At 36.1% G+C, this 19248-nt stretch overlaps 1 long non-coding RNA gene across 1 annotated transcript; it reads left to right on the top strand.

Moving 5' to 3' along the window:
- The first annotated feature begins 7436 nt into the window (after nucleotides 1–7436).
- On the top strand, nucleotides 7437–10426 carry LOC115285362. The gene is made up of 3 exons (XR_003905498.1): nucleotides 7437–7503; nucleotides 9733–9849; nucleotides 10204–10426. It is a non-coding gene; the product is annotated as an uncharacterized LOC115285362 (long non-coding RNA).
- The last annotated feature ends 8822 nt before the right edge of the window (nucleotides 10427–19248 follow it).

Genomic DNA, 19248 nt, shown 5'->3' with positions numbered 1-19248 from the left:
TAAACATTGGGAAAAAAAATTGTCCCTAGTTAAAACTTATTCTGGGGGTGCCTGGGTGGCTCAGTCGGTTAAGCCTCCGACTTCAGCTAAGGTCATGATCTCACGTTTGTGGGTTTGAGCCCCGCATCGGGCTCTGTGCTGACAGTTCAGAGCCTGGAGCCTGCTTCCGGTTCTGTGCCTCCCTCTCTCTCTCTGCCCCTCCCCGCTCAATGTCTGAATCTCTCTGTCTCAAAAATAAATAAAACATTAAAAAAATTTTAAAAAACTTATTCTGGGTAGTTCACAACTAAATCAAAGCAAGAATTAAAGTAACTTCATATTCACATCCTATAGACTTGTGCCACTGATACTTCTCCCCAATTTGCTGCATCTTTAAAAAATGTATTTGTACACTTTGTGAAATACTTTCTATTGTATTATGTAACTGTCTCATAGTAGAAAAAGTTTTAGCTCTCTTAATCTTCCTAAAATATTCTCGAGGAAAGAGGAACTACAAATAGGATTATTTATGTTCAGAGGATATTGATTAGCGATCATGCTTACTAAGGGACAGGGTAGCCTCTGTTAATAGAGCCAATCACCTATATGTGGTTTTCTTTCTCCTAGTTCTAAATTTCTAGTCTTCAGAGAGATAGACAAAATCCAATATTTGACAATGGTGAATTTTTCATCTTTTTATATTTGTATATACATGCAATTACCAATGATAGATACGTTTAAACCTGCAGCCTTACAGAGCACGATTAAAAAGACTTAGATTTGGAGATAAGCAGAAGGGCATTCTTCTGTTTCTCATCTAAGCCAGGTGCTCCCACTAATCTTTAACCATGTGCTGCATTACGGTTTATCAGGCCATAGCTCAGTGATGAGTTAATTGTGTCATGTAATCATGTAGGTTCTAACGCAGGAAGATGGAAATGCTAAAGAGAGGTAAAGATGATTAAAAAACAAAAGAATTTGGATAAAATGCCATTTGGATGAAACATGATTCCAGACCTACTTTTACTGTTAACATATGTGTGTGGCTTATATGTCCAGATCTTATAGTAATTAAAGTTTAATATCAAATGGCAGAAGCCAAGTTTACTAGTTAATGTGAAAGGGATTTAGTATTGAAAATTGAATTCTTGAAAAACCATTCTAACAGAAGTAAGCTCCAGACCAGTCTCCCAAAAATGACTGATTTCTAGAATAATCCATAGAACTGATTCCCAAGCTGCAGTTCCTACCATGGTCAGGAAGTTGAGGACTCAGGGACTCTCTGCCTGAACTTCTCTGTATAGACCACATTGCCATCCCTTCTGTAATGTGGGAATCAGAAAGCCAACCATGAAGATACCGGCCCCAGGTGTGCCCTGCTTCAGCCAAAACCCATGATAGCAAAAGGGGTGCTGTGCTCTGCCTCTCAGCACCTGTGCAATCTACCAGGACTGAATTCTCTGACACCACTGGTAGGAAAACAAGCACATGGAACAAAGCAAACCACTTCCTCCGCAATAAAGCTGGTGAACAAAAACATCACCTCTCTTCCGCCAGTAGCTTGCACAGGTCATAAACGAGTATGCCACTTACTGATCACTAGGTCCGAAAATTATGATGTCATCAATTTTTGAACTAGCATGAAGTGCCCTGTGATGGTGAGATCATTGAAATTTCTCCAGACTCAACTATGGCATTGAGTGAGATAAATGTATTTCTGAAGAAAAAAAAAATGGTGAAAGTATACTTTTTTCCTTGCAAGTTGTAAACAAGAGGATTGTTACACACAAAGTAGCAGTACACAGAAAAAAACTGAATTTATCATATGTATAACTATATATTAGATGTGACCACCACTGAAACGACCATGTGTCTAGAAAATTAGCTTCTATTAAGGTCGCCACCTGATCATATTTCCTAGAATCCATTTCATTCCCTAGGTTCTGTCTGTTCTATGTAGGACAAACAGGTTATTTCCATGAGGCTGTAATAGAAGATAGTACATGTGCATCTTTCAGCTCTCTGATAGTCACACTAATCTTCCTGGTGACCCCAGAAATTTTGCCTTCAGTTTACTCTTTCTATGGGAAGAAGGAACTTCAGGGGCTTCTTCTTTACTCTTCCTACTATAATAGTCTTTATTCAATGAATAAGAAAAAATGTGAGGATTCTGCCTCCACTAAATATACAAATGCCAACTATACATCCAGGAATAAAAGAATGGTTCATGGAACCACTACTCCCACTAAACCTTTTTTCAGGCTCAAATTCCTTTTATCCCCTCATCTTCACAAACTGGTGGGTCACTTTGGCATTATGGAAGCTTAGAGATTAGTGTTGGCCTAATGCCAGTACCTAGGGACACCCTAAAAGGTCGTGTGTGGTTATTTCCCTTCCCATAGTACAATTATTCCCTGTAAAATGGCTGTGGAACTCTTTGGGGAAGGGTAGGAGGAAGATGTTTGCTTAAGAGTTAATTGTCAGTCCTTTCTCGTACGTACCCAGACTCTCCTTCGTTCAAGGTCTCAGATCTGTGAAGTGACTAATGTCTTGGAACTTGGAGAGGGGCTGTGAATCTACAAAGGAGATTTACATCAAGACTCGGCTCATTAGACCTAGTGTTTTGTTTTGTTTTGTTTTTATATAGCTCAAGTTTGATCTTAAGGACAGCTTCTCTATTTTACTGTCAAGGACTTGATCAATTAACCCCTGCCAAAGATCTATGTGGGTCAAACTATTATGATACGTACTCTGGCTTGATGCCTACTGCATGAATATTTCTACCTTGCCATGGGTTCAAATGCATTACTCTACTTAAGCACTTGGCATGTTGAATTGTTCACCTGGAAAATAAAAGATATTATTATCCTAATGTTTAAAGTTTAAGTTAAAGATATAAGTACATATACATGAGTGAATCTGATAGCTTATATGCATAATGAGGACGATGAGTGCAGCACAGACCATAGACGAGACACACAAGAGACTGTGAAACATACATGCTTCAATGAGAAAGGAAATGCCTGGAGCATCCTGACCAAATCATTTCCATGACAGGTGTAAAAGAGAATGCCAAAAATACTCCAGTTAGGGAGTCTAATAAGATAAAACTTTATCAACTAACAAAGCGAACCTGCGCTATACTAAGGAGAGGCATGTTTCCAACTAATGCAGATGCTACAGAAGATATGCAAAGGTCTGTAGCTTAGTTTTTTTGTAATTAGCCCTCATATAGTGGTAAACAAGAGGTTGCTGTTTTATAAGCTGTAATAATGGCAATGATTGTAGAAATAATGCATGTCTTGCAAGTCACAAACTTCCGGACATTAAGCAAGTGACCTCTAGTGACAGCCAAGAAAGTGTGCTGTCTACACCAAGAAAACCTGTGACCTTCTTCCATAATGCACTATAGTTTCAAAGACCTTCATCTCTAGAAACTTCAAGGCATGCTGCTCAGTGTTCATTGGAGCTTGTAATTATGTTACCTTGTCACCTTTACTTTGCCAGCTCCCAACTGACATAACTGTTAAGCAATACCTTCTTAAAACAAGAGGATTTGGTATTTCTGAAAACAATAAGAAGCAATTGAGGGAACTCTAGTAAAGGGGGGAAAATGATCCAACTTGTGTATTAATAAACATATTTTTTACAGAGTGTATCAGGATGGATTCCAGGTGGACACGAAAGGACTTAACATATGGAATTACTGTTTTGAAAGAAGGGATAGACTTGAAAAATATTTAACAGGTTGACTTAGTTGATTTAATGAGTGATTGAAATGGTGACAGTTTGAAAAGAGAGGAATCTAAGAGAGTTACCATTTATCTAGGGTGATGGTGGTGACATTTCTGAAGACTGGTAATATAATAAACATGAAGAGAACCAGCCATTTTTAATTTGTTCTTTATTCCCTCTACAGCATCCACTGTGTGCTTGTTTTCACTCATATACACAGAAATTAACTTAGTAAGTGGGAAAACTGAAGAAAGCTTTGCTAAAGAAGAAGCAGAGTGAGAAGGAATTGGGATTTAGAGAATAAAACAACTTCTGCCAGAACATTGTCAATTGGAAATTTGAGGGCCTCCTAGAGAAAGAGTATGGGCAAAGGAATCAGGGAAAATTACAAACCTTGAACACAAAGAATATTTCATGGACTCTGGTAGCTCAGTGAGGCACAGGGTTGGGAGAGATAGAACCATGTTCCCACACATCACCAGAATCTTACACCATTTATGCCAAGGGATTGCTAGAGATACAGTATCATATCATATGATATCATTAAAACTTTACTGCCAGTTCCATGGTGGGCAGGAACAATTTTGATTCACCAAACAGCATTGTAGCCATCTCATATGAGGGATGACTGCATGCATATGCCTCATGGTATGTGCAAGAGACAGGATAATTTGTAGACATTCACAAAGATTCTCTTAATCTAATTCCAGGAAATACTTAGGATACGGCACTGACCTTGAATGTATAAAAATGTGGAAAAAAATAAGTCTAAAGGAGAATGAGGATTTGACATGTAATATTAAGGTAACAGCCGGTTATTTAAGCAGAGACTTATAGTTCAAGAATGTATGGGTTTGAATTTTAAAATACTGGTTTAGACAAACAGCATAGAATTAGATACATTGAGGAATTATGATAGTTGGGACAGTATGCAGAGACCATTGACCAGGAGAATGTGTAGGCAAAACAAAACAGAACGAGACATAACAGACCCCAGTTGGGCCTCTGAGGAACATTGACATCACAATTTCTATTTTTTATAGATGGTTTTAATAGACTTTAGAATTTCATAAATTATTTGAAGGATCATTTCTTTATAGGCATCAATTAAGTTTCTAACTATACTGTGTTGAATTTTTTAATTATCTGTGAGGTTAGTTTGTAGCAATACTCCAAATATCCTTTAGAGAGTATTTCTGGGGCTGTAGAATTCAAAGATTCAGTGCTTGGTAAGGTAACTTTTTTTTTAATGTTTACTTATTTTTGAGAGTGACAGAGTGTGAGCAGGGAGGGGCAGAGAGAGAGGGAAACACAGAATATGAAACAGACTCCAGGCTCTGAGCTGCCAGCACAGAGCCGGATATGGGGCCTGAACTCGGGAAAGGAGAGATAATGAACTAGGCCAAAGTTGACCACTTAACCAACTGAGCCACCCAGGTACCCCTGGTAAAGTCACTATTTAAAATAAAAATGAAGGTAAAGATCATATATTATGATCATTCTTTCCTTCTTTAATTTTCCTTCCATTGCCTCCCTGTCTATAGATATGCAAGAATGTTCATCGCACTCTGTCTCTCTCTTTGAGAAACACAGAGAATTCTAGGTGCCTAAACTGGCAAGTTTCCCAAATTACAGGAAAAGCCTTCATACACCAGTTGATATATCCATAAAATTAATTTAGCATAAAATAAAATAATTTTATTTTAAAAGTAGAGATAGGCTCAATACAAATATCTTTTGAGGTGCAAACACAGGATTTAACAATGTATTTATATCTGAAGTCGATATTAGAATGCAAATTTGATTCTAGGAAATTTGTCAAAGAGCAACTACAAAAGCTTTTTTTTGACATATTCAAAACTATACAGTCATTTCAAGATACATTAGTGCTCACTGGCGCTTCAAAGGGATATTAGAGAATTTTCTAAATTGACCATTCTTTATAAAGGCCACAGAAAATTTAGAACTACCTAAATATTAGGCAGCACCTTACTCTGTAGGTTGAAGCAGTTTATTTAAACTTACTTAAGTACTGAGAAAAATGTGATGTTCAGTTAAGCACTCCTGAGGAATAATTTGGAGATAATTTTCAACCTAGATATTTCAAAATGCAGAAAATCTACATCTGAGTTTCTTTTTATGGGTGGCCAAACATTCCACTATTTTTGGAGAGATCTTTAAACAATTTCATATTCTGAAAGCTATGAGAATGACTAAAGGCTCTTCAGGTCTATTTCTTCTCCGTAGTCAATCAGTCAGGCCCGAGAGTCAGATGGACCATGGTTGAATCCTGGGCTCATCAATTATTAGTAGAAGTAGTTTGAGAAAGCTGCCTAACCATTCTAAGCCTCAGTTTCCTTACCTATAACATGGGAAGAAAATTTGTATCTTAAATGGCTGTAATGAAGTTTGAAACAGACAAAATAGTCAGCTTCTTGGCATATATGAAGCACTTAATTAACATTATCATTGTCAACCATACTACCTATTCTGCTTTTATTTTCTATCTTCACAATTTGCTACAAGGAATCTTTCACAGGTGGTATGACTATGAATCTGAGTAGGTGGGGGGACGTATAAACAAAGGGTAGAAGCCCAACTGAGGAAAATACGACCTGGAAAATGATGCAATAGATGGAAATATGCAACTTGCAAGAAAAGCCCTTTTCTTTTATTAAAAAGTGGGCACATCTGGAATTACCCATATTATAACTTTTCCACCAAAGGATGGGAATCGTCAAGGTGTCTAGAAACTAGCACTTGGAAACCTATGATATCAAATTGATATATTTATACTTTTAGGTCCCTTATTCATGTGTGTTAATATGAAAATCTTATACAATGTACTTGTTTTCCCACATACATGTCCTATTTCTACAGTTTGAAAAGGAAATAATGCAATATACTGTGTCTTGACATCTTCAGTCTAATTTCAAGACCCATGGTGGAGAACTGTAAAATTGGGACTGAAAACCATTCATTGCTTGTTTCTATTGTTGGGTGAACAAAAAAGGGTTTATTTTGTACATCTCGTTTGAGCAAAATCTTCTGCAGGACACCGATAATTCTAGCATGCAGTCTCAGGCACAGAGAAAGTTTGAAAGGAATTATGTGTTTGTTTGCTTGCTTTTTAATGTGCTCTGTTGACACAGTTTGGCATCATGTGTCAAAGAAATAGACACCATTTATCCTTTTTCATCAAAGTTTCAGGCTCTATGCAAATGGTTCATAAAGTTAGTCTGAAGTCCTTTGGTAAAAATTGTGATATTCCGGAGGGAATCTAACATAGTGGGAAACTTTATATCCTCCTTTACCCCACTTAATACCTATGATCTTCTGTATCCATCACCGTCGCTGTTTTCCCTTCCTGGCTGGTTGCCATTCAAGTACACCTCACAGAAAATTCTCATGCAGTTTCATTTTCTGTAGGAAGGCACTATAAAATCTTTATCTTCTGCAACTAAATTATCTTTTCAAAAGCTTGAATTATTTCCTCTTTTTTTTTGGTTAGCTGTGCTTCTTGGACACCATCTACTAAGAGCAGTCAAACCTATCATAAAGCACTTTGTTTATGCCCATCAAAATACACAATCTAGGAGAAGTCATAACCTTGGCAAGTCTGCCCCCTTTTTGTTCTTCATTGTGTCTCAGCTCAGGTTTTATTTTTTCCCGTAAGGATCTCCTATAACTTATCTTTCCTATTTTATGTTCTTTTTGTTATTTAGAACTGACTCAGGCTTTGTTGTTGGGCCAGCTGCATGTAGATGAGATATTGCTTATTCTTCGAGGGTGAGTACAGTCACTATTCATTCTCTGTTTGAGAGCCCCATGATGAAAATCCAGTATCTTCTGGTGTCTTTTGACACAGTTTCTGTATGGGATCTTATGTTGTATTTGACATTATTTTACTTGCACTTTTCAGTGTCTTTGCCTTATGATAACTATCTTATTCCATTAACCTTTCTCTTTTTGCCATTCTGAGAATGTTTTGTTTGTACCACCGCAAATGATGATTTATCACTATCTAATCCTATAATGATCCTTCTGTGTTTATCTTGTCTGTCAGGCTCCTCTTCCCCCACCCCTATGCCCCACCATTATGTGTATCCGTTGCTCCCTAGTTATCCTACTGTAAGTGGCAATGGCACTGCAACCCTTGCTTTCCTGGCCCTGAATTTCAGTCTCATTATCACTGCTTTAACTTTCTCTGTAAGAATAATCAAGAGAAAGCACAAATTTTATGACATGCTGTTAAAATTAATTTAGTAAAAGCAAGGTTATGCTTCCAATAATTTTCTCAATATCTGGCTAACTTCTCAGCTTGCCACTTCTATGTAAAACACAGAAACCTTTATTTTATGAAAGGAGTAACATTGACTATAGTAACTTTTAACAACTGACTCAATTTATTTCTGCTTATGATTTCATGTCTCCCACATGGGATAATATAAGGCTGCTTAGAGAGCTCATCGAAATTAATTCAAATTCAATTTTGTTAAAAATTTGAGAGAGTTCAGAGACAAATTGAGCTAATCTGTTTCTCTGATTTGAAGGGAAATGTCCAGAAACTGGCCAAAGTAAACACTTCACTGAAACCTCTAATTAGATCAATATTATTTTACAATTAATGAACTATTGCTTAAATGTACAGATTTATATTATATCCTCCAACTAACATTTATTCTTTCTTAGGTTTGATATGAGATAAATTACCTCATTCATCAATTGAAAAGAGTTTAGATTTTTAATTTTAATGATGATTATTATGTTAAAGTGCCAAAAAAATTAAGGAAATATATAAAAATAGTTTCCCATTTCCTTGCCTTTAACTATATAACAACCTCGGTAATAACTTATTGCATATTTATTTTATTATAATTATAAAGTTTGATTTTAATGTATAAACTATGAAGGAAACTAAAAAGCATTTGCATTCTCACCAAATGCCACTGAATATTTATGACAGGAAATTAGAAGTCACATTAATTTCTCTCTCTATGCTGATTCTATCTGCAGTAATAACATGCATAATGCTCTTGAATTGAATGCTTTTATTAACTCTTACAATAATGACTAAAAATAACTGGCTCAATTGCAAGTGGAGTTTTCCATTGAGCCGAGTACTTGTTTATTTGTTTGGGTCTTTTTATCCATTCATTCATTCACCAGTTACATACTGAACTCTGATCATAAGCCAAACATTGAGAGAGAAATGGGAGTGGAAAAACATGTGAATGTGTTCCTCCACTCAAATCACTCATCTTCTGCTGAGTAGACATAAACATGCAAAAATCACTGCGATGAATGTTCTAAGACCAGCATCACAGAAATGTTATAATGTACCTCAAAGCAGTAGTGTTATTATAGAGAAGTCAGTATTTGTCTTAGACTTCATTAAACAAATGGAATTTCACCAGCTAAAAAAGAATAGTATCACAGGCCAAAGTAGTAACACAGAGGTCTGCAATAATATAATAGATTTGAGTGATATTAGTACAAGTACCTACAACAGGCATCCTGGGGTTTAGTAGAAGAGGCTGGAAAAGAATCTTGAGATAATATTGGTCAAGAAATTGACTAGCATGATTAGAAAATTTAGACTGCTTTGCTAAAAATGAGAAGTCTGTAGGATATTGTCCAAATTCTCAGAAGATCATAAAATGCACTCCAGAATTGACTCCTGACAAAATCTTTAGTCTAATTGCCTAGATTTATCAGTAAGCAATTTCTATTTTAGTTATCTTTAACTGATTACAGTTCCCAAAACACCTTTGGATTTACATATCCTGATTTCAGTGATTGGAACACATTTTCCTTCTCTCTCTGGCCCTCCTTGATTTAGCTAATCCTAGTCTTTCTTTAAATCTCAGTTTACAGATCACACCTTCCATGAAAGGTTTAATAATTTTAGTAGATTGTTAGGTTCTCCAGTGAAATGCTTTAGCAATAATTGTATTTCTATCAAATCCATGATATATTTATTATATGTATGTTTATGTTTCTTATTTTTCTTTAAAGGCAATGGACTACATAAGAACAAGGAGCATTACTGGTATCAGAAACTCCTCTTATATGGAGAAAACTGAGATATCATCATAACCAAAAGTGATCAAGGTTAATATAGCCTGGAATGTGGTAAGAGGTGCCTGGGTGACTCAGTTGGTTAAGCATCCGACTTCAGCTCAGGTCATGATCTCATAGTTAGTGGGTTCGAGCCTTGCATCTGGCTCTGTACTGACAGTTGGGAGCCTGAAGACTGCGTTGGAGTCTATGTCTCCCTCTCTCTGCCCCTCTGCAGCTCATAATCTGTGTGTGTATATCTCTCTCTCAAAAATAAATATAAATGAAAAAATTTTTAAATATGATCTGGAATGTGGCATATGGACATCGTGTACCCCATGATAAAATACACTGAGAAGAGCACATTATTTCTTTAGTATTCTTGCAAAAGGGTATCAAGTAATCTAATCATGAAAATTTATTATGCAGACCCAAATTGAAGACATTATGTAAAATAACGGATCTTTGAAATGTTGAGTTCATGAAAACCAAAGAAAGACTGAGGATATCTTACAGATTGGACAAGACTCAGGATTTACAACAACTACATACAAGGTGGAATTTTGCATCTGATGCTGGAACAGGAACAACTATGTATATCAGTGGGAAACTTGGTGAAATCTAAATAAAGTCTGAAATGTAGTTAATAGTATTGCACCAGTGTTAGTTTCTCACTTATAATGATTATACTATGATTATGTAAGATAGTCTACTGAGGAAAGCTGGTTGAAGGATAGAGGGAACTCTGTACTATTTCTGCAACTTGGCTTTACATATAAAATTGTATCAAAATAAAAAGATAAAAGAAACTCCTTAAGTGCTTCTTAAATGAAAGAGTAAATGAGGTATGGTGTTTTGTACTGTGAATCACTCTTCCCTGTTCTCTATTTCAAAACAGTATTTATTGAATCCTAATCTATAACTTGCATGAGGTTAGATGACCAGAAATTTTGTAATGACAACTAATCTGTCTTTTAATTTGCTATTATAAAAAATATCATTTAAATTAAATGTAGTTTAATATAGTACTAGTGTCTATGTGTGTGTGTGTGTGTGTGTGTGTATATGTATACATTGCACACATTTTAATTTCTCAGTCAATATTTAGTAATCTTTATTAATATCAAATTTACAAATGTCACATAATACTGGATAGCAAAGAAGGAGCCATACTACCACCCAAAAATTAATTTGTCACAAAAGGATCTATGTTGGGAAGCTTTTGATGATCAAAATATATAGTTTTCCACAAATGTCTATAATGAAAGTTTTCAACAATTCAGTATGATCAAATCATTATGCAGGAAGCCAACCCAAAGATGTACTTTCAGTTTTTAAGACATTATTTTAAAAATAATAATCTGGGGGCACTTGGGTGGCTCAGTAGGTTGAGCACCCAACTTTTTAAAAAGTTAAAAAAATAACAATCCAAAATACACTACAGGAACACAGGGTTTTTGAAAATTATCTTCAAAGGAGAGAAAAACAATGTTTGTGATATGCAATAAATCAAAACTTCATATTAAAAAGCACTTGTAAAATGTCTGCAAACATTGTGAAGTTCAGGTTTATTACTGATACCCCCTTATTTTAATCTTGGATTTGTTAGGCAGAAGCTAGCAGAGAGAAACCAGTGAAAGAAACGCCCCCAGGCAGAGTCCCAAGTCTTTGAAGGGGAATGATAGAGACAGGAGCTGGAGGCAAGGATGGCGATAAATAGAACCCAAAGACACATCAGGACCTTGTGGCTTCCGAGATGGTGGAGCTGACAAATCAGAAGCCATAGGTGGGGAGTAAGGCTTTCTGATTCCACCTCTGCCCCAGGGTAACCTCTAGACTCATTCAAATGCCTTTGCACTGGGAGCGCAGCCCTCCTCTCCCCTCCCTCCAAAGAGAAACGCTGCCTTGACTGTGTGGAGGGTTAAAAACTTCCCCTTACAACCTGTGGGAAGCTTTTCAAACGATTGGAAGCAGCCTCCTTCAGAGACCACCCCACTGTACATCACGGTTCCTCCCAAACCGGAGAGACCCAATAATACTCAACCCCCAAACCACCTACGGGCAGGATCCGCCTGGAGGAAACTGCCAGCTCGCCCAAACTTGCTAGCGTAGTTCACTTTACTAAGCTGCTTTGTGCCACTTTCCTCTGGCTGTCTTTATTCCAGAGTGGGTCCCCACTTAAATCTCCAAATCTCCTCCTGGGGATTCCAAGGACTGAGACCTCCATTCACACAATGCAGACACCAGAGCCGATAACAGATAGTTTTGCATTTTGTAACTATAACATGTGTAATCAAGCTTGTGGAAGGTAAAGGTCACTTTCTGTGTTGTTTCATTTTCACAGACTTGCTGACAAATAAAATATTGTACATATATTTAAATATTTCATTAGCTATGACAGGAAAAAAAGGTTAACATAAGCATTTTAGAAGTGAAAAGAAAGTTGAAATTACTGAGATCTCTTTCCTATAAGTCGTAAACCGCAAAGGGCAATTTATTTTTTGGCTCACTTTCACTTCTGCTTCTTTTAAGGTTAAATTTTTTGTTTATTTTCTAAACCATATCACTTACCATCTGCTATCTGTCTGCACTCTAAAAGTCACTCAATTTAAGGTCCATTGTATTTATGGGGGACAGAAATTGAGAGAGAGAGTTTTCCATGTGTGCTCCTGTTTCAGAGTCTGACTATCCTATGAAAAGGACCCCCTTTCAAAGTGAAAGATGATGCTAAGTGTCCCTGAAGGTGTTGCCTCCTTCTCCTGTAACTATTTGAGCACAACTTTTGTCTTTCTTCATGTACTCTTCTTTTTTGTAATTTGATTTTATTTTAGTAAGAACACTTAATATGAGATCTACTCTCTTAACTGTTAAACATTTAACAAATGTGTAATGTGCAGTACATTATTGCTGACTCTAGGTAGCATGTAGTACGGAAGACCTCGACACTATTCCTCTTGTTCAAATAAAACTTGCTACCTGTCAGTTAGTAACTTGACATTTCTCCTCACCTCAGCTCCTGGAAACCAGAATTCCATTCTTTGATTCTTTTTTTTGTTGTTGTTAATTTTCTTTTTTTTTAAGTTGAGAGAGGTGGGGAGGGGGCACGCACAAGGGAGTGACAGAGAGAGAAGGAGACAAAGCACCCCAAGCAGGCTCCCAGCTATCAGCGCAGAGCCCAGGCTGCTCTGGGACTCACAAATCATGAGCTCGTGCCCTGAGCCAAAACCAAAAGTTTGGGGCTTAACTGAATAACCTCCCCCAAGTACCCTCCCCGTCGTTTGATTCTATGAACTTGACCATTTAGATACTTCATGTAAATGGAGTGATGCAGAATTCATCTTTATGTGGCTGACTTATTTCACTTAGTACCATGTGCACAATTGTCATCAGTGTTGTCACATTTTGCAGAATTGGCTTCTTTTTTAAGGAACGATAGTATTCAGTTGTGTGTACATACCATATTTTCTATCTCTATTTATCTTCAGTGGGCATTTAAGTTGTTGGTTATTGCGAATAGTGCTGTGGTAAACATAGGAGTGTTAATATCTTTTTGAGATCCTGATTTCAATTCTTTAGGGTAAATACTCAGAATTGAAATTCCTAGATAATATGAGAGTTCCATTTTTAACATTTTGACAAATCTCAATTCTACTTTCTACAGTGAATACCTCAATTTTCATTTTAACCAACAGAGTGCAAGGAGGATTCTAATCTCTCCACGGTCACAGCCATCCTGAAATGCATCAGGTGATATTTCACTGTGGTTTTGATTTTCATTTCCTGATGATTAGTGACTGAGCATTTATATACATATACACTGATATATACATATTTATTCCTTTTTCTTATTCCTTGGTTGATTCAACTTACACAAATTCATGCTGATGTTTCATTTAACACTTCCTATGTTTAATTTTTCAAAACACTTTGATTTATTTTCTAAGCCAAAGTTTTGAAGTACACCTAGAGTCTCATGAGTATTTCTGGCTTTGGACCACCATCATTAATGGCTTTCACACATTTGTATTTATACTTTTTATGTAAGTGCTGAAATTTTTTTGCATAAATAAGGTTAGGCTAATACTGTGTTTATCTTGCTATATCCACCCATAATCATCACTAGTACTTATAAACCTTGGGAAGAGATTCATTAGAAAATAAGATGTTAAAAGGTCCCTAATTAGCACTCACTTTTTAAAAAAGAATTTTGTAAAACTCTTTGCTAACAAGCATTCTTGTTGCTTTTAAAAAAATTGTAAATGTGGCCATTTAACCTACACTGGATTGAGGCAAATAATTGACATGTAAAGTCATCATTTTAAAATTTGAGACATCATTTACTTTTTAGATTGTTTTATTAAAAGTGTATCCTTGTGTCTTTATAATTTTACTTCATCATATCATTAGTTTCTTTTTTTCTTTAAGAATGTGTCTTTTAAAATTGTTGTACTTTATCATGTATTTTTAGAAACAAATTAAAATAAATATATAATTTCCTCATATTCTCTAATAGCAGAAAATAGTTACCTGTTCTGTAACTTGAAAATAAAATTGGAAAAGTGAAAGTGTCTCATATATTTTCATAGACTAAGTTTGTTTTTTTGTTTTTTTAAATACTAACTTTAATTATTATTTAGGTATTTAACAAAAGTTAATGATAACCATGTAATATATGTAATTCATGTAAGTTGGATTCTATGGTGTATATGACCTTCCTAGAATAACAAAAATCAGAGGGATATTGGAGTAATAAAGACATTTTAGTTGTATGTCCTCTAATTTATTTGGTTGTTGGTTTAAGTATACAAAAGCTCATCAAAAGTATATATTTTATATTCTAGGCTAATTAAAAAGCAACTTTGAAATCTTGCTGTACTAAAGTGGATTTGAATAAGTTAATAGCAAAATTAAATGCACAGATAAAATAATTTAGATAAAAACAAGATTCAATTGCTACATGACCTTTACTTCCCCAGATCATTTCTTAGAGTAATATTTTTTGTTGTTTATTTATTTATTTTGAGAGAGTCAGAGAGTGCACAAGTGAGGGAGGGGCAGAGAGATGGGGGGAGAGAGAGTCCCAAGCAGGCTCCCCACTACTAGCTCAGTTGGATGGGGGGCTCCAACCCATGAACCATGAGATTGTGAGCTGAGTGAAGTTGAACCTTTAACTGACTGAGCCACCCAGGTGCCCCGAGTAATATTTTAATATTCAGTTGTTAACAATGTATAAATAACAGCTTCTGCATACTTTTAAATTCATACATTTGCAAATTTTCTTTTAACACTATTCAAAAGCATTATTGATACAGGACAGTATCTCTTAATCAGAAAATAAGACACCTAAATTTAACTGGGAAGAAAAATTTTCAGATATTGAAGAACACAAGACATCTTTAGGGGTCTATTCCATGGAAGACAGCTTTATTTTTTTTTCTTTTTCTTTTTTAATGTTTATTTGAGAGAGAGAGAGAGAAGAGATAGAGAGAGAGCACACAAGCCAGGGAGGGAGAGAGAGGGATAGAGACAATTTCAAGCAAACTCCAAGATGTCAGCACAGAGCCTGATGCAGAGCCTGAACCCACGACCCATGCAATCATGACCTGAGCTGAAATCAAGAGTCGAACACCTAATTAATTGACTTTGCCACCTAGCTGCTCCCACAGTGTTTCCAAGGCCACCACTCTCTTATGACATAATAACATTGTCGGCAGCATGAAGTTCCTGTATTCTTGTGTTTGCTGCCTGTCTTGTATTTTTCATTCTCTGTGATAGATGCACATAGTTGAAAAATACACCAAGTCAAAAAGTTACCTCACTTTTAATTTTTCCAGTTATCTAATGAGAAAATAAAGAAGCATGTACCATTATCTGGGGTTAACTTTGAGTCTCAGTAGTAAATGACTATGATACAGGTGAAATGCTTGAAGAAACAGAAGCTTCACCGGAAAAAAGTACAGGAAAGAAAAGCACAGGAAACAGAGGGATGGAAGGTGCTGGTTAGATGAAGGTCCTAATGACAGAGGTTGTCCCCCATTACCATTTTCTTCTCTTTTCCCTTTTCTTTCAGGGCACATTTCTGAAAATAAGTGCTATTGTGACTATCTGATGTTATGAAGCACAACAGAAGTTTAGAACATTATAACTATGTTTATTTTATGAGTATGCTGATATTTCTTCATACTTGTGTTTTTTTATCATCTTCTAATAATCTGATAAAAAACCATGAGTGAGAGTACTTTAGGAACTACAAATACAAAAAAAGAAGAGAAAATTTAAAGGCCTATTTTATAAATGTATTGCTATTTTCTAAATAAAGTTACTTTTAATTAAGGCAAACAGCAAAAATAACAAGAAAAAAACATTAGTATACACTTATTATAGTTTACTTCCCTAAATTAAATGATTAAAGATTGTTAAAGAGTACCAACTATTGTGTAGACTTCCATTAGCACAAAAAAGATTTTAGAAGTCACACACATACACATTTATACGCATACACCCACATATACGATGACTGTGTCCTCAAAGTATGGAGATTTTTACACCTCTATATTTTGATTTGTCTGTCTTCTTAGCTGAATGAGGAAGAAATTCATGCAGAACACTCAATGCAAATACCTCTCTTTCGTTCTTTCTCTTTTTCCTGCGGTGCCGTATGCCACAGAAGTTAACCTTCCATATCTGACATCTTACATATAAGAAGCATACCAGCTTTTACAAAGTGCAAGAGAAAAATATTGTCCAAGTCCTTAAGTAGGTCATGGAACCTAGTCAGCGAGCGGCGGCAGGTTTTGACAGCTGTTCCTGGCTGCGGCTCCGTTGTGCACATAGGGGTTGCACCTCTTTCTGGATGCCAAGTAGCAGAGCAGCAGGGTGCTGATGGCAGTTAGCAGGATGACAGTCAGCCAGCTTGGTACATTTCCCCAATTGGAAGGCTACTGTCTTCAAAAGTTAGCTTTGGGTACTGCTTTCTCTTATGTTTACAAGAAAACCACAGCCAAACGCCTCGCCTGCCCATCTGTGCCATATTAGACATCTGGACAAACTTGGCCCTTGTATGCACATCAACATGACGGCTTGCAGATTTGTTTTGTCAACTTTCACAGACCACGCATCAAGATTTGGTTCTCGAAGAAAATTCTCCATACCTATATTTCTAAGAAGCTCTTTGTCTTTGAATATATGACTCATAAATTGGATACATTACAAATGCTCAAACAGCAGGATTATAGCATAGAGCTTTTGAAAAAAACCTATTCATTCTAAAAATTCCCTTGGTTACTCCAGTTACTGATATATAAGCACCTTGCTTTTGCCATTCCATTAATTGTTGTAAGCAGTATCTCACTGTACTAATTTTCTGTGGCTGTTTACAAATTACATGACATAGTTTTGGGGGTCTTCTTGAGGGCGAGACTTCTGCTCCAAAGCCATTTTATGAAATTTTACTAAGAAGCATTTAAAAAGAAAACATATATAAATATTTTATGTAAACATTTACACTTCAGTTCTGTCTTGCCCCCTCTTTTCTATCCACAACCTCTCTCTCCACTACTACTCTTATACAAGTCACCATTGCCAGTCTCCTTACTTACCTGCAACATCTTGACTCAAAGTCAACAATAACCTGACATTTGCCATTACTCATCTGACTCAGAAGCACTTGAAGTGGTTGACCACACCTTCTTTTTGCAACAGTGCTTATCTTATTAGCACCTATAACAACTGGCAGTATTTGGCCTACCATGGTTCATTGTTCTTTTTGCCTAGACTATTATTTCTACATAAACTTTTCTTGAACTAATGCTTCAAAATTTAGTATAAGAATATTTGAAATTTCAGGGACGCCTGGGTGGCTCAGTCGGTTAAGCGTCTGGCTTTGGCTCAGGTCACGATCTCATGGTTTGTGGGCTCGAGTCCCACATCAGGCTCTGTGCTGACAACTCAGAGCCTGGAGCCTGCTTTGGATTCTGTGTTTCCCTCTCTCTCTGACCCTCCCCTGCTCACACTGTCTCTCAAAAATAAATAAAAAACATTTAAAAATTAAAAATAAATAAATAAATAAATAAAAAGAATATTTGGAATTTCATCTCTGAGCCATCAGGCTGGGAATATTTGGAGGGGGGGAATTCAGAGGGTTTTTGAAACCCTCTGAATCTTTGTGTTAGGCTGTGTGTTTGGCATTGCTGATGGTAATGGTTATAAAATGAAGATAGTGCTGTATGAAAGAAACAGACACTTGTGGCAATAATTATAAAATGAACTAGGTAATGTATTAAGGAAACAAAGAGGGAAGAAAATTTTCTGATTTTAATGGGAACTTTCATTATATATATATATATATATATATGTATATATATATACACACACACACACACACACACATATATATATATAGGCTCTTCATAGTTTTGATTCTCAGCAATAATTACCTCACAGCTTTATGAAATTAGGTACTATAGTACATGGCAACCATTAGATGTATATATTATATGTGTGTGAAGAAAGATTATGTTTAAAAAATGTTCATTTAGAGATTTATTCTGTCTACAGCTTGCTAACAATTTCAAAGGATGCCAAGATGATAACACACAGCCACTGCTCTGCCCTCCAGAGGGAAGAGGGAGCCAGAGCAAGGGAATCCCAATGGAGCAAATGAGGAGTACAGTTGCTCTACAAAGGTAACGCTCTTCTTCAGAAGGGTAAAATGTATGACGGTGCTCTCTACCTTTAATCTTCCCAGTCCCCCACAGGAAAAGAAACAGAACTCCTGCTTGAATAGCTCAGACTTTTATCATCTAGTTCATCTTGCTCTTGGTCCTTTTCTTACTTATATTCTGGTTTTATCAGCAGGGATCTTTCTTAGTATTTAGATAAAGGTCCCACATTGTTGTTTAAAGTTTTGAGATAAGACTTCAACTCTTAAATTCTGGTCCCCATAATTGTTTGCCTCACTATTCATAGCTTGTGTGTAGAAATATTACACCCTAGAGTATTGTACATTCTCTGATCTCTCAGTTCAGACATTTGACAGCTAAGAGTACTGTGTATTTTTTTTTACTACTGACCTCTCCCAATTGTCTGTCTTAGCCTAATGAGATTGTTTTCCTTTCTGAGTATCAGCCACTTCTGCTGGCAAACCCTTGGTTCTAACAGGGAATATTCTTAGTACATAGTTTGTTTATTTTCTTTACAGAACGCACATTTTCATATTAGTAGTACTCCATTATACCAGGTATTCACATAACACATTTAACATTACTGTAGAAGATAAAATAAATTAACAGAAACAAAAAAATTCTAGCTCTATACTTCTTGCCTTTCCCTTGGATAGCATTCTTTTCCAAACTTATTGTATTAGTCAAAGTTCTCCAGAGAAACAGAACCGATAGGAAATTGATCCATCAATTGACTGATTTTCCTAATTGACTCATGAGATTATGGAGCCTAAGTGCCAGGATCTGCCATCTG

This window comes from Suricata suricatta, chromosome 1, assembly GCF_006229205.1.
Source record: "Suricata suricatta isolate VVHF042 chromosome 1, meerkat_22Aug2017_6uvM2_HiC, whole genome shotgun sequence".
In the NCBI taxonomy this organism is placed as follows: Eukaryota; Metazoa; Chordata; class Mammalia; order Carnivora; family Herpestidae; genus Suricata; species Suricata suricatta.
This window is presented reverse-complemented; position numbering and strand designations above follow the sequence as displayed.